The sequence below is a fragment of the Chinchilla lanigera genome, unplaced genomic scaffold (genome assembly GCF_000276665.1).
Source record: "Chinchilla lanigera isolate Chin_1 unplaced genomic scaffold, ChiLan1.0 scaffold00153, whole genome shotgun sequence".
Taxonomy (NCBI): Eukaryota; Metazoa; Chordata; class Mammalia; order Rodentia; family Chinchillidae; genus Chinchilla; species Chinchilla lanigera.
The window spans coordinates 721,871-734,039 of NW_004955554.1; positions in this window are offsets into that span (position 1 = coordinate 721,871).

Here is a 12,169-nt window from a genome sequence, read left to right on the forward strand (position 1 = left end):
TTTTCCTATTTATTTAGACACTCTCTAATTTCTTTCAATAATGTTTTCAAATGTTCAGAATAAATTTTATGATTCTTTTGTTAATTTATTTCCAAGCATTTTATTCTATTGGATGCTACTATAAATTGCTGTCTTTATTGTGAGGTTGTCTATACAATGTCAAGAAATGTGATGAGTTTTGTATATTCTTCTTATACCTTATAAATATGATGACCTCATTATTACTTATAATCAACCTTTATTATTGATCATTATATATATGTTCCTTAGGGTTATTTATTTAAGGAGGAATTTCTGTTCCTTGTGACAATGTGGTGGACCTGATAGATGTTGTGCTAAGTGAAATAAACCACAAAGAAAAAAAGATAAAAAATGAACACCCTATGATGTCAATGATCAGGGGCGTGCAAGAAGTGGGTCTCACAGAACAGAGAAGAAAGGTGATTGGCAGGTTCAGGGCAACAAGGAGGGATGCAAAAGAGAAGACAGTCATCCAAGGGTACTAAATTTCAGTTGGACTGGAGAAGAAATAAGCTTTGAGTTCTACTGCAGTAGAAGGGGACCAGAGTGAATAAAAAAGTCTCCTGTATATTTCAGAATTACTAACAGATTACATTTCTTGATATTCTCATCTCAAAATTTCTCAATTGGTAAGGTGGATATGTTAATTAGCTCTATTCTATCTATCTGTCTATCTATCTATCATCTATCTATCTATCTATCTGTCTGTCTATCTGTCTATTTATCTATCTACCTATCTATAGACATTACATTTCCCCCAAATATATATAGATACTGCTTGTAAATATAAATAAATGAATTTTAAAAACCAAACATTAATCATATCAAGAAAAGTCATCATAAACTGAGAGAGTTTACTTCTTCCTTTGGAAATGGATGCTCTTTTGCTTTTTCCTGGCCAGAAGTCCCAGTATAAAGCTGTATATGTGTGAAGTATGTAAGAGAAAGAAGATGTCTTCTTTGCCCCGCCTTGGGGAAAGCGAGTCACCTCCAAGAGAAAAGTTAGCTGTGGGTTGCAGTGGAGACTTTGTCTGCTTGAGAAAGTTTCTTCCTATTCATAACCTCTTCAGTGTTTTAATCATGGAAATGTTGTATTTTAACAAATGCATGCGTGTGTGTGTGTGTGTGTGTGTGTGTGTGTGTGTGTGTGTTTATGACAAGGTGATTATGTGTTTTGGTTGATAGATTAAGGGATATTATACCAAACTTGCATTCCTAGCAGAGATCCTGCTTGCTTATATTTTCTACTTTTCTTTTCTTTTCTTTTCTTTTCTTTTCTTTTCTTTTCTTTTCTTTTCTTTTTTTTTTGGTCTTTTTGAGACAGGGTCTTACCATGAAGTTCAGACTGGCTTTGAGCTCACTTTGTAGCCCAGGCTGGTCTCAAACTTGCAACGATCCTCCTGCCTCAGCCTCCCGAGTGCTGGAATTACAGGTGTACACCACCATGCCCAGCTCTACTTATCTTTATATGTTGCTGGATTCAGTTTGCTAGCATTTTGTTGAAGATTTCTGTGTCTCCATGAATAAGAGATATTGTTCCGCTGTTTCCTTCTGACTTCTTTCTAGTTTTGCTATAAAAGCAATAATATCTCATATGATGAATTAGGATGGCTACCTCCTATATTTCAGAACAGTTTATGAAAAAGTAATGTAAAATCTTCAAGTATTTGGTAGAACTTTCTAGTAAAGTCAGATAGACCTATCCTTTTTTGGTTGGTAGATTTTTCCTTTTTTCTTTTTTTAGGAGAGTGAAATCTTTAATTAAGAATAGAGGACCACAAAAGTTAAGAATGGTAGACAGTCTGAAGATAACAAAAAAGAAACTGTAAAACGGGGGCTCCTCAAAGGGGAAAACCTTGAAACGTAAAGTATAATAATCAACCAATACCATTCAGAAGAATCGAAAGAGGAAAAAAAGTAAAAACTGAAAAAGGAAAGAAAACACACAAAAAAAAAACAAAAAACCAAGCAAGCAGGACGACAGAAATTCGACAAAGTAGCAGTGGTACAGCCCGGTAGCGGCCCAGGAGCGTCGGGCTCACCGATGCAACCCCGGTCTCTGGGCTCTTGTCAGCCTGGATTCTCTTCTTTCTCCTCCCAGATCAGACTTTACCTCTCCCGCCCTTTGCGCTCTGCTGACCCACAGCCGAGCCCTGGAGCTCCTGGTCTTCACACCTCTGTGAGTCAGTTCAGCTCGCCCACCTCCTGCGGAGCGAGTTTCAGTGAGTTGCGTTTTTCTGGGAAATTGCCCCTCACCCCCACCCCGCAGCGACCTAACTTGTTGGGACACAATTGTCCCGTGCTGCTATCTAATGCTCCTTACTTCAACAGGGTGAGTAAGGTTTTTGTCCTGATTCTGATAATTCACGTCTTCATTTTCTTTCTGAGTTTTCCTTTGTTAATCTAACTAAAAGTTTACGAATTTGATGATTTAAAAGAACACAAGAATTTGGTTCAGTTTTTTATTCTCTATTTCATCAATCAGAATCTTTAACATTTTAATTAACATGGTTGATTTCTGGCATATAGCCTAGCTTTAAATCTATTTTTCTTTTTTTTTCTAGTGTTGTAAGCTGGAAGCTTAGGCTATGAGTCTAGCCTGCCTTCTTTTATTTATACTCATTTATAATTACAAATATTCCTGTAAGCACTGATCTAATAGCTACCGATATGTCCTGGTACCCTGTATTTTTTCACATTTCAAATTATTTTCTAATTTTCCTTTTGATTTCTTCTTTGACGCATAGTTTATCTATTAGTGTGTTGTTTAATTTGCACATATTTTGAAAGTTTTCCAATATTTTGTTATTGATTTACAATTTTATTTCATTGTCATCAGAAAAAGTAATTGGTATTCTAAAAATTTATTGCTTTTTATACTTTAGAATATGATGAATATAAGATAATATTGCATGTGCATATTAGGAAATTTTATATTCCATTATTATTGGGTAAATATTCTGTAGATATTTGGCATATCTGTTGCTGCACAGTATTACTTGTATCTTGCATTTATTTGTTCATTTTCTTAGTTATTTTTAATTGACTGAGTGTGGGTAATTAAGGCTCTGATGATTGCTGCTGGACTATCTCTCTCTTTTCCTGTCAGCTTTTGCTATATTTTGATGTGCTGATATTATGTGTATATGTTCATAATAGTCATATCTTCCCTATCATGTTTCCCTGAAGTAACAATTATTTTGCTTAACTTCTCTTTTCTGATATTACCTTAATCATTTCAGCTCCCTTGTGTTTATTTTCCACTCATTTAATTTCAAGTATCTGTGTCTTTGAATCTCAAATGTATTTCTTATAAACTTTACACACTGCACACTTCATATGTACCTATATTTTCTCCTTTGATAAGATTGCTCAGTTCACTGATATTTAACCTTGTTAGTAATACAGTTCAATTTACATTTGTCATTTTTTCTATGTTTTATGTCTTTCTCTTACTCTGGCCCTCTTTTGCTACTTCACTGCCTTTTTTCTTGCAGTAAGTGAGTAATGTAGGATTTCAATTTTTTGTTGATTTTTAAATTATATATATTTTGAGTGATTGCTCTGGGGTTTGACATGTGCATCTTCACTTAAGAGAATTAGCTTTATATTTAAGCTAACAGTGGAAGGAGAGACATTTATTCTATGAACGTGGGTTTAGTAGAAAAAAGGAGCCCTTTTATCTCAGTAATGACTCTGTAAAACTTAGCCTCTGCAACAGACAGCTGGAAACAGGATGAGAAATGGAGGTATTCCCTTCTTCCCAAAAGATGACCCTTTGAACGGAGCAAGTGGGCGGGCCCTGTGCTCCAGCCCCGCAGGGAGGAGCTCTCCTCCCTGAGGCCAGAGCCCAGCTGCCCCCACCATTAGTTGGGGAGGAAACAGTAGTGGTTCAAATGCCAGAGTCACTGTTCTCAGTGGATGTTAGCAGACTGTCATCTGGACGGGTCTCTTCATTTATTTTTTGTCCTTAGGGCCATTTTGGCTTTGATTGTATTTTTTTATTCATTTTTCTTTTTCCAGTACCGGGAATCGAACTCACGACCTCACGCTTGCTAGGCAGGCGCTGTGCTGCTGAGCTAAATCCCCAGCCCTTCTTATTCATGTTTTAAAAAATGATTCTCACCAGTTTCACTGAACAGAGGTCTCTGAGCTTCTTGTGCAATTTTGTTGGAAGTTGAGCCCTTTGACTCTATCGCCTTTCTCACAACTGACACGTGAATGCATCTTTTCTATTTAAAAATATTAAGATTGTGTCTCACGTTCAACCTCTATCACAGCCACCTTTGTTCAACTCGCTGTCATCTTTGAGAATTTTTGTAATACCCTTCTAACTGGTCTCCTTACTTATCCACTTGGTATTTCTTACATTCAAAACAGAAAATAAAGTTTATTTTCAAATCTAAATCAATAACATTGCTTCTTTTGAAACCTCCAAATCCCTTTTGAATAATGAGAAAAAGGAGAAAAAAATCTTGCATTTTACAAAGGACTACACGGCTGTAGACGACCTGTGATGATTATTGGGCATCTGATAAGTACATTCCTCATATAAATGTACTTCTTCTGTCTTTTTAAAATACCTTTTTTTCTGAGATAGTTGCCCTGGCAAGGCTCAAGCTTGTGATCTTCCTGCTTCTGCCTTCCAGAGACTAGGATTAGATGTGTGCCACCATGCCCCACTCCTAATCTCTTTTCCCCCCACCAACCTTTCAATCAAGAGTTTCTCAAACTCCGTTCTTTTTTGTTTTTGTTTGTGTTGTTCATTATTCTCTAGCATCCCTCAATTTTAGCAAAATCCAGTTGATAATCTGGTGTAAATATTTCTGTGTGTGCAAGTTATATGCCTGAAGTTAGGTATTTTTCCATGTCCTTATTCTAGCACAAATACAAGAAAATATCAGGCAGAATTTTATATTTGAGTGTTAACTTTAAAGCCAGAATCCATTTCCATCTCAAAATAGAAACCCATAGCAGAATGACAGGAGCCTATCATTGTGCTTTGGAAGAGAAAATCTGTACTTTAAGTGAAAAACACCTAAACTTTCCCCTCGGAATTCTATGCATAGATATCAAGACTTCTTTACTGATGGATTTACTGAAACAAAAACAAACTTAAATCGAATCATTTGGATGTTGCAAGCAGTGATAGCTACCAAGATTTCTATCTCTTTTCTGTCAAACAAAATGTTTAATTTTGATGCCATGTGTTCCTGGGAAATAGAAATACTTCCTTCAGTCATATGTAATGGGCATCATTATTTTTCCTTTCCTCTAACACAGCACTCAAGAAACTTTTAACTCTGTGGGTTGGAAAGAGCAGTGATTTTGCATTTTTTCAGCTTTGCTTTTTATGCAGACCATGCACATGCCAAGTCAAGTGTGTGAGCAGAGGCGACTTCTCGCTTGAACAGGTCTTGGGTAGGATTTAATCGTGGTGATGTGTAAACAGCGCTACACAGTGTGCTGGGAAAGTCCAGAGTTACATTATGATTTCCTACCTAAAAGCAGGAATTTCAGAGTTGTGTAAATGTTTCCTATCTAGAAAGACGAGCTTCTTAGAAGCAGCAGAGTGTCCTTAATGTCTTAATGAGATTTGCAAACATTTATATTGGACATAATAGATAGTCATGTTAGTTGAAAAATAGGTATAATTACTGTTGTGGTTAAGGTCTAGCTTAACAAAGCTTTGGGGAGATGCCTGGGTCACAGGGGCATGGTCTCAGTGGGTCAGTCCTACACTCTGTCTGCATATGATCCTGGGAAGTGAAGTGTGGTCAGCAGGGGTGGTCGCTGGAGGCGTGCGTTGAGAGGGTCTGCCCGCCTTCTCCCTCGGCTCTCTCTCCCCTTCTTGTCTGCTGTGTCCGGAGCAGCCCTCCCTTGCCTCACTGCTTCGCCTTGGAGCCAGCCAATTACGGACACGGACCTAAGCCTCTACAAATTCTGAGCTAAAATAAAGGTCTCCCCCTCTAGTGTGTGGGTGTCAGATACTGTGTCCAAGGGAGGAGAAAGTAACTAAGAAAATTACTAAAGAGAGTAAATAAATGATTCTGAAGACAAACAAGTATTTTCTTTTAAGGATAGGAAAGCCAGACATCAAAGGCCGGCATGTTGTTTAGGGACCTTTGATGCTATGTTGTGGGGGTGTGCATTGATAGTGCAAGCAGGGTCTTACTCCTACCCTCAGCACTGACATATGCAGCAAAAGAAGAACGTCTGGCTGCTGAAGGGCTCTAATATTTACTTCCAGGGCTCTGTGTAGACGCAGACTTCCCACCCGTGGCCACGGCTCTTGTCCCTTGCACTCCGAGGAATGTGATGTGTGATATTGCCTCTCACCCTGGAGAGCTTTTTCTCTATTTCCAGGCTCTGTGGAGATAAATAATTCTGCACAAACAGGGCTGTGAAGAGGCTGAGTACTTCATATTTAATGACGGTAAGATATATTGTCCCACAAACTAAATATGGTATTTTTGAATCTCTCTAAACTAAGAGAACTATAGTAATAACCTGCTTCATACAGTGTTTATAATTCTAAGAAAAAGGCTTATAGCTTTGCTTCATTTTAAAAAATACATATTAAATTGACAAACTTCTCTTAAATTGACACTTTTACACACAAGGATTGGGTAGTTGAGAAGAATGAGATGTAACCGCACATTCTCCATCCCTCATGCAAAGAAAGGGTTTTACTAGAAGGGAAAAGCTAAATATAAAATATACCAGAGAACTGTTATCCAGACTAACTGCTGTAATAGAGGAGCATTTTCTTCTTTTATATATAGCATATTATGTTGTTCTGGTGGTAATAAACATTGTTAAGTGTGGAAAACTGAAATGTTTTAACTATTATTCTCAGCATTTATGGCCTAAAAAGACACGTTTTGCTATTTTTTCCCACAGAGAAAATGGCCCATTATCAGGACAAGCACCTCAGTTTAAAACCAAGGTAGCTTTCAGGGCTCAGGTGCTTTCTTTGGGCCCAGGTTGGTTCATGATCACTGTATCTGCTCTCTGGTGATTGTTGCATCTGCTCTCTGGTGACCAGGGTGCTGGGAGAGAAATCCCCCCGCATTCAATGTGCTACTGCTCCGCGATTCCATGGGCTGCTGCCCGTATTCTTACCTTTTTCCCTACTTCGAGAACTTCAGAAAGTGAAAGCGTGAGGGTCAGTCTAGAGTGCCACTGTACACAGAAGAAACATTTGAGCTTAATGCATTTTTATCCACTACAAGCAAAACAGTGGTGCATTTTTCTAACTCAGTGTTAAACTTTAATTTTTTTGTAAAGTATATTCCTCATCAGGGTGTGCTTCACTGTGATTTAAAGAAAAAATGTGTGTACAGCCCACAGACAGCTGCTGTGGGAACGGACTGACCATGTGCTCCGCCCTTTCGTGCTTCACAGAGGACAGACGGGCAGCAGGGGACAGCTGTGGCCGCGCTGACGCTTTAGTGTGGAATACGTGGTAGCAATGGAGACAGTCAATAAATACACTTGCATTTTACCCCGGTTGTAAGAGGAGCAAACCGTCTGTGTTCAGAACACAGCAAAAGGCTTAGATGACGTACGGAATGGATGATGAAGTAGAAAGCTATATTACATGTTTCTAGTTACTTCAGACTTTGGATCCCAAGCCTTGGTTGGCGTAGGATTAATAACTTTTACAATTTGCATGGGACAATTTTCTTTGAGTGGGTGGTTGTTATATATCAGGAGAGCTAAGACAGTGTGGATTCTAACCATAATTTTAAAAAATATGATGAAAATATAGAAATATTTACCTTTACAAGTAAAAGTTGCAAGAAAACACTTTGTGCAAATACCATTACTCTCAGCTGGCGATGCAACTATATTCACCCTGAGCTGACTTATTTTTTCTTTCTCTGGCCACGCTCACTGGAGCATCTTTGATAACATATTTTTCCCTGAAGAAATTGTCTCTATTATGAAATGCTGCTGGAGAACAGGGGAGGATATTTTTCTTGGTGTCTGCCCAAGACACAAACATCCTTGTATGAAATGTCTAAGATGTACACATATCCCTATGAGAATGTTTCAAATATGTACCCAAGCTGCAGAGTAAGGAAAGACGCAAACCATGTGCAGTGGTCTGCGGGTGTGACCCACACCCTGTGCATTCCGGCTGTCACCGCCTTCCACCCTTGTCTCTGCTCACTTCCTTCTCGCTGTCCTTCTGTTGTGAAGTTAACTTTTGCTCACGCAGTGCTTCGGGCTCTCTGGCTTTGCCCCAGTGTAGGGACATGCTCTGTTTAGCCAGCCCCTTTTTCCTCTTGATCTCTGTGTGCTTCGCCTCAGTGCGTGTCTTGTTACAGGCAATTCCCCGCCCTTTTCCAGGCATTTCTTTCTGGTCAAAGTGAGGAAGAAAACTTCAAGACTCCAGAGCAGAAGCAGGAATGGAAGACTTTGAAACAGTTCTCAATTCTGTTTATTTCATGTAGCTGTTTTTCTTCCATTGTCCCAGAACAACTGACAAAAGTAATTACGTACTTCTTCATCAAAGGATACGAGGAGTATGTTTTCAACCTAAAGCTCCAATGTCTGCTTGCCTGATATCTCTTATCTATTTAGTATATAATATAATTAATATATCTTCTCTCCTGAATTTGGATACATTTTCAAAGCCTTCTTCCACTGCTTTTATTAAGAGCCACTGTCCTTACCCTATCTAATTTCTTTCCCTGGATACAATATGAGTGGGATACTGAAGGATACATTTATTAAATATAGAATAGATTGAACAGACATTTAAAAATTCACATTTGTACTGGAAAAGCACTTCAAGCTAACAATTGTTTATGTTGACTCTTCTCAAGAAGTCAGAGAGGTCCTATTCCACCCACATCCGCATGACTTCATGGTGTAAACCATGCCTGATGGACCAAGGGTCAGAAATTCACTAGCAACCAGTACTTGCAGGACTTCTGGCCTGGAGGCTCTGCACCCAAAGGTGCTTCTTTCTGACTCGGATCTAATTAGATGCTCTTTCTTGGAGAAGGCACCTTTCAGACCCAATTAGTTGCTCTTTCTTGGAGGCTTGAATTCAAGATTCAAGTAATCAAATAAAAGAAGCAAAGACATAAAGTAGACTTTCAGTAAAAATATGACGCAGTAGAAATCATAGCTGAAGCCATCACATGGTAGAGGAAAGATAGAAACCCCCAATAATCAAGAGGGAAAACCCAGGCATAAGCGCACCCTGTAGGCGAGGGCTGCAGCTCTTCTCTGGCTTCCCAGCCTACAACTCTCCCTCTGCCTTGTGAATGGCCTGCTTCATTATCACTGTAATGCTGGGATCGTGGCTGCAGCCACTGCCTCCTCTGCTCTTTGGGTCCCTGCATGTTTTGGAAACATTGCATATTAATGTGAGCAACTGGTGTTCTTTTTTTCTTCTTAAACACTTTTTAAAACATTATTAAGGCATTAGTAAAATTGAGGTTTTTATGAAGGTGGTATTTTTGTATTCAAGGAATTAGTTATTCAAACTAATTTAAATACAAGAATTTATTGAAAATAAAAACAATTTAAATAGTGCTGCATAGGTTTTATTTGTAGTACGTTTCTTCAGTGTTGTAATGCTGTATAGGAAAAAAATAACACAAGCATATTAGGACTTTGTTATGAGTAATATAATATTTTAACATTATTGTGTTACAATAAGGATTATTACTTAATATTATTAATATTTTAGATCTGTATAAGTTACTCACATAAATCTTGACTGAGAATTTTATATCTGATATAAATTATTGAATACATTTTGAAAAGAGTTGATGTTAAATTTTTTGATAAAACACATATTTAAAATGTAACTGATGTATATTTATTTTTAAGTCATAATCTCAACATGTATTGAAACTTTAACTGCTTAGCTCTAGGATATATTTATTAAAAATGTTATAAACTTTCACAAGTAGATATTTGCTTTTAATGCTCCTGACCTAAGTTACATTCTTTGCTGTGTTTTCTACTTATTAAAGGCATATTTTATGTATGTATATGTGGAATAACTGGTCAAATAGGCAAAGTGATTTATTAATAAACGTATAAGATGGTCTTTGGTTAATTTTTTCTGGCCATTGAATGGTAATAATTTTAATAATTCATCCAGTTTTCATATATTTCTATATTAGGCATTCTTGAAGTGTCCAAGTGACTTTTGATCAAGTCACAAAATATTTCAGTATACACAATAGAGAATAAGGAAAACTTTCTGATAAAATAACAGATTTTATTTGATTAAGCATAAGCAAAGATTATCAAAGACAAACATACAGTTCAGAGATGTCTTACAGTTGAATGGCAAAAGGATGTAGTGAAATCTGCTCAGAATAGAATTTCCATCCACTTTCACAATTAAGTCATATTCAGGAAACCTCATTCTTTGTATCTAGTATGGAACTTATTTCAAGTATATGTGCAGAGTTACCAGGTATTATTTTATATCTTTAAGGATGGCCTTTTCAATCCCACTTACCTAAAATTGCAATTTTGAATTGTCTTATGAAGATTTTCATTTTAAAATGTTATTACTTAGGTTTTGGTCAGTCTCTGAGTTTTCTCACTGTTATCTTGATTAAGTTGTTATATTTTACATCAGTAACATTATATCTTTATAGCTTAATAGTACAATTTAAATTGTTAAGCAAAGGCTAAGTTATTTTTTACCTTAAAATATTAGTATTTTTATATTCTTTATACTACTTTTCTTTTGAATATTTATATTTTGTATTGTTTTCCCAGAAAAATTACTTTCACCATATATCCAGACAATCTTGGGCCCGGTCGAACTGATACATAAAATTAACCATAATAAGTCTATCCCTTCTTCAGCCAGCAATAAATGTCTTCTAAAGCACTGTTTAATCTCTGAAGAAAAATATCAAGGCCATGTTGTATTCTACTTAACATGATACAGTTTTCCTCAGTATGTCTACAATACAGACTAAATCCCACCTAAAAGAAGAATTAAATTATTTGAATGATGTTTACTCTCCTGATAACTCATAGTGTAAATTAACAACACTGAAATACTGCGAGGAAAACCCAATATATTGTACCTTAATGATAAAGGCAAAGAGGGAAAAATATTTACGTACAAATATCATGGTAATTTTATAAGAAGAGCTCTCACTGTGCAACTATTCATACTATGGTAGTCCGTATTATACTCATCTTCTTCCAGTAGTCATTCTCTGTTGCCTTTGTTTCCATCAAACATTTCAGTTGACCATGGCTTAAGTTTTATTCTTGAATGGTTTGGGCCATTTGCTGTCTGTAGTCAGACCGGGTGGTGGGTTTCCTTGGTTGTATTCACAAGGTGTGGTAAAACTATGAGGCATCCTAAAGGATCTTGCATATTCCTTATTTCCACTATAAAGTAAGCTTAATTTCTCCTTGGGAGGATAATACAGAACCAGTGAATGTCTCTGAAAAGTGCTCCCTTCTTGGCCTGTTAATTCAGAGGCGTGGAGAGTATAAGGTGGTATTTGATTGCTGCATCTTAACTTCCTGTGCTGTGGAATCTATGTTATGTCTCTTTAGAGAAACATCTCTACCAATGGAACTAAGAATTGGTCTTAGTTACTTCTGTCATTGATGGGACAAAATGTCCAACATGCAGAAGTTAAAAGAGGAAAAGGCTTGATTACCTCAGTTTGTAGGGGTTTCCATCCTTGGTTGGCTGGCTCCAAGGAAGGATGGTGTGGCTGTGAGATTTCTCAGAGGAGAAACAGTCCATGGCAGGACAAGCAGAGAACAGCAAGGAGTGAGCCTCCTGGGACCTTTATACTTCATGCAGGCTACAACCTATTGGTTGATGCCGTCCACAGCAAGGGTGGGGCTTCTCTCTTCAGCAGATCCATTTAGCTACATCCAGAATGATGCTAAGCCGATTAGGGGGCTGATCCATTTATCAAACCCATAATGCAGTGTTGTGAACCCATAATCCAATCACTTCCAAAAGCCCCACATATGAGTCTGTTTAGTTTGAGGGGAACATCTAGATACAAGCTGTAAGAGACTTCTACACAAGCATCACATAGTATCACAGGATCAAGAAAGCAAAGTTGTGTTTATAGGACATTAGGGAGCCGTGATTGGCACTGGCGACACTCCCATTCTAACC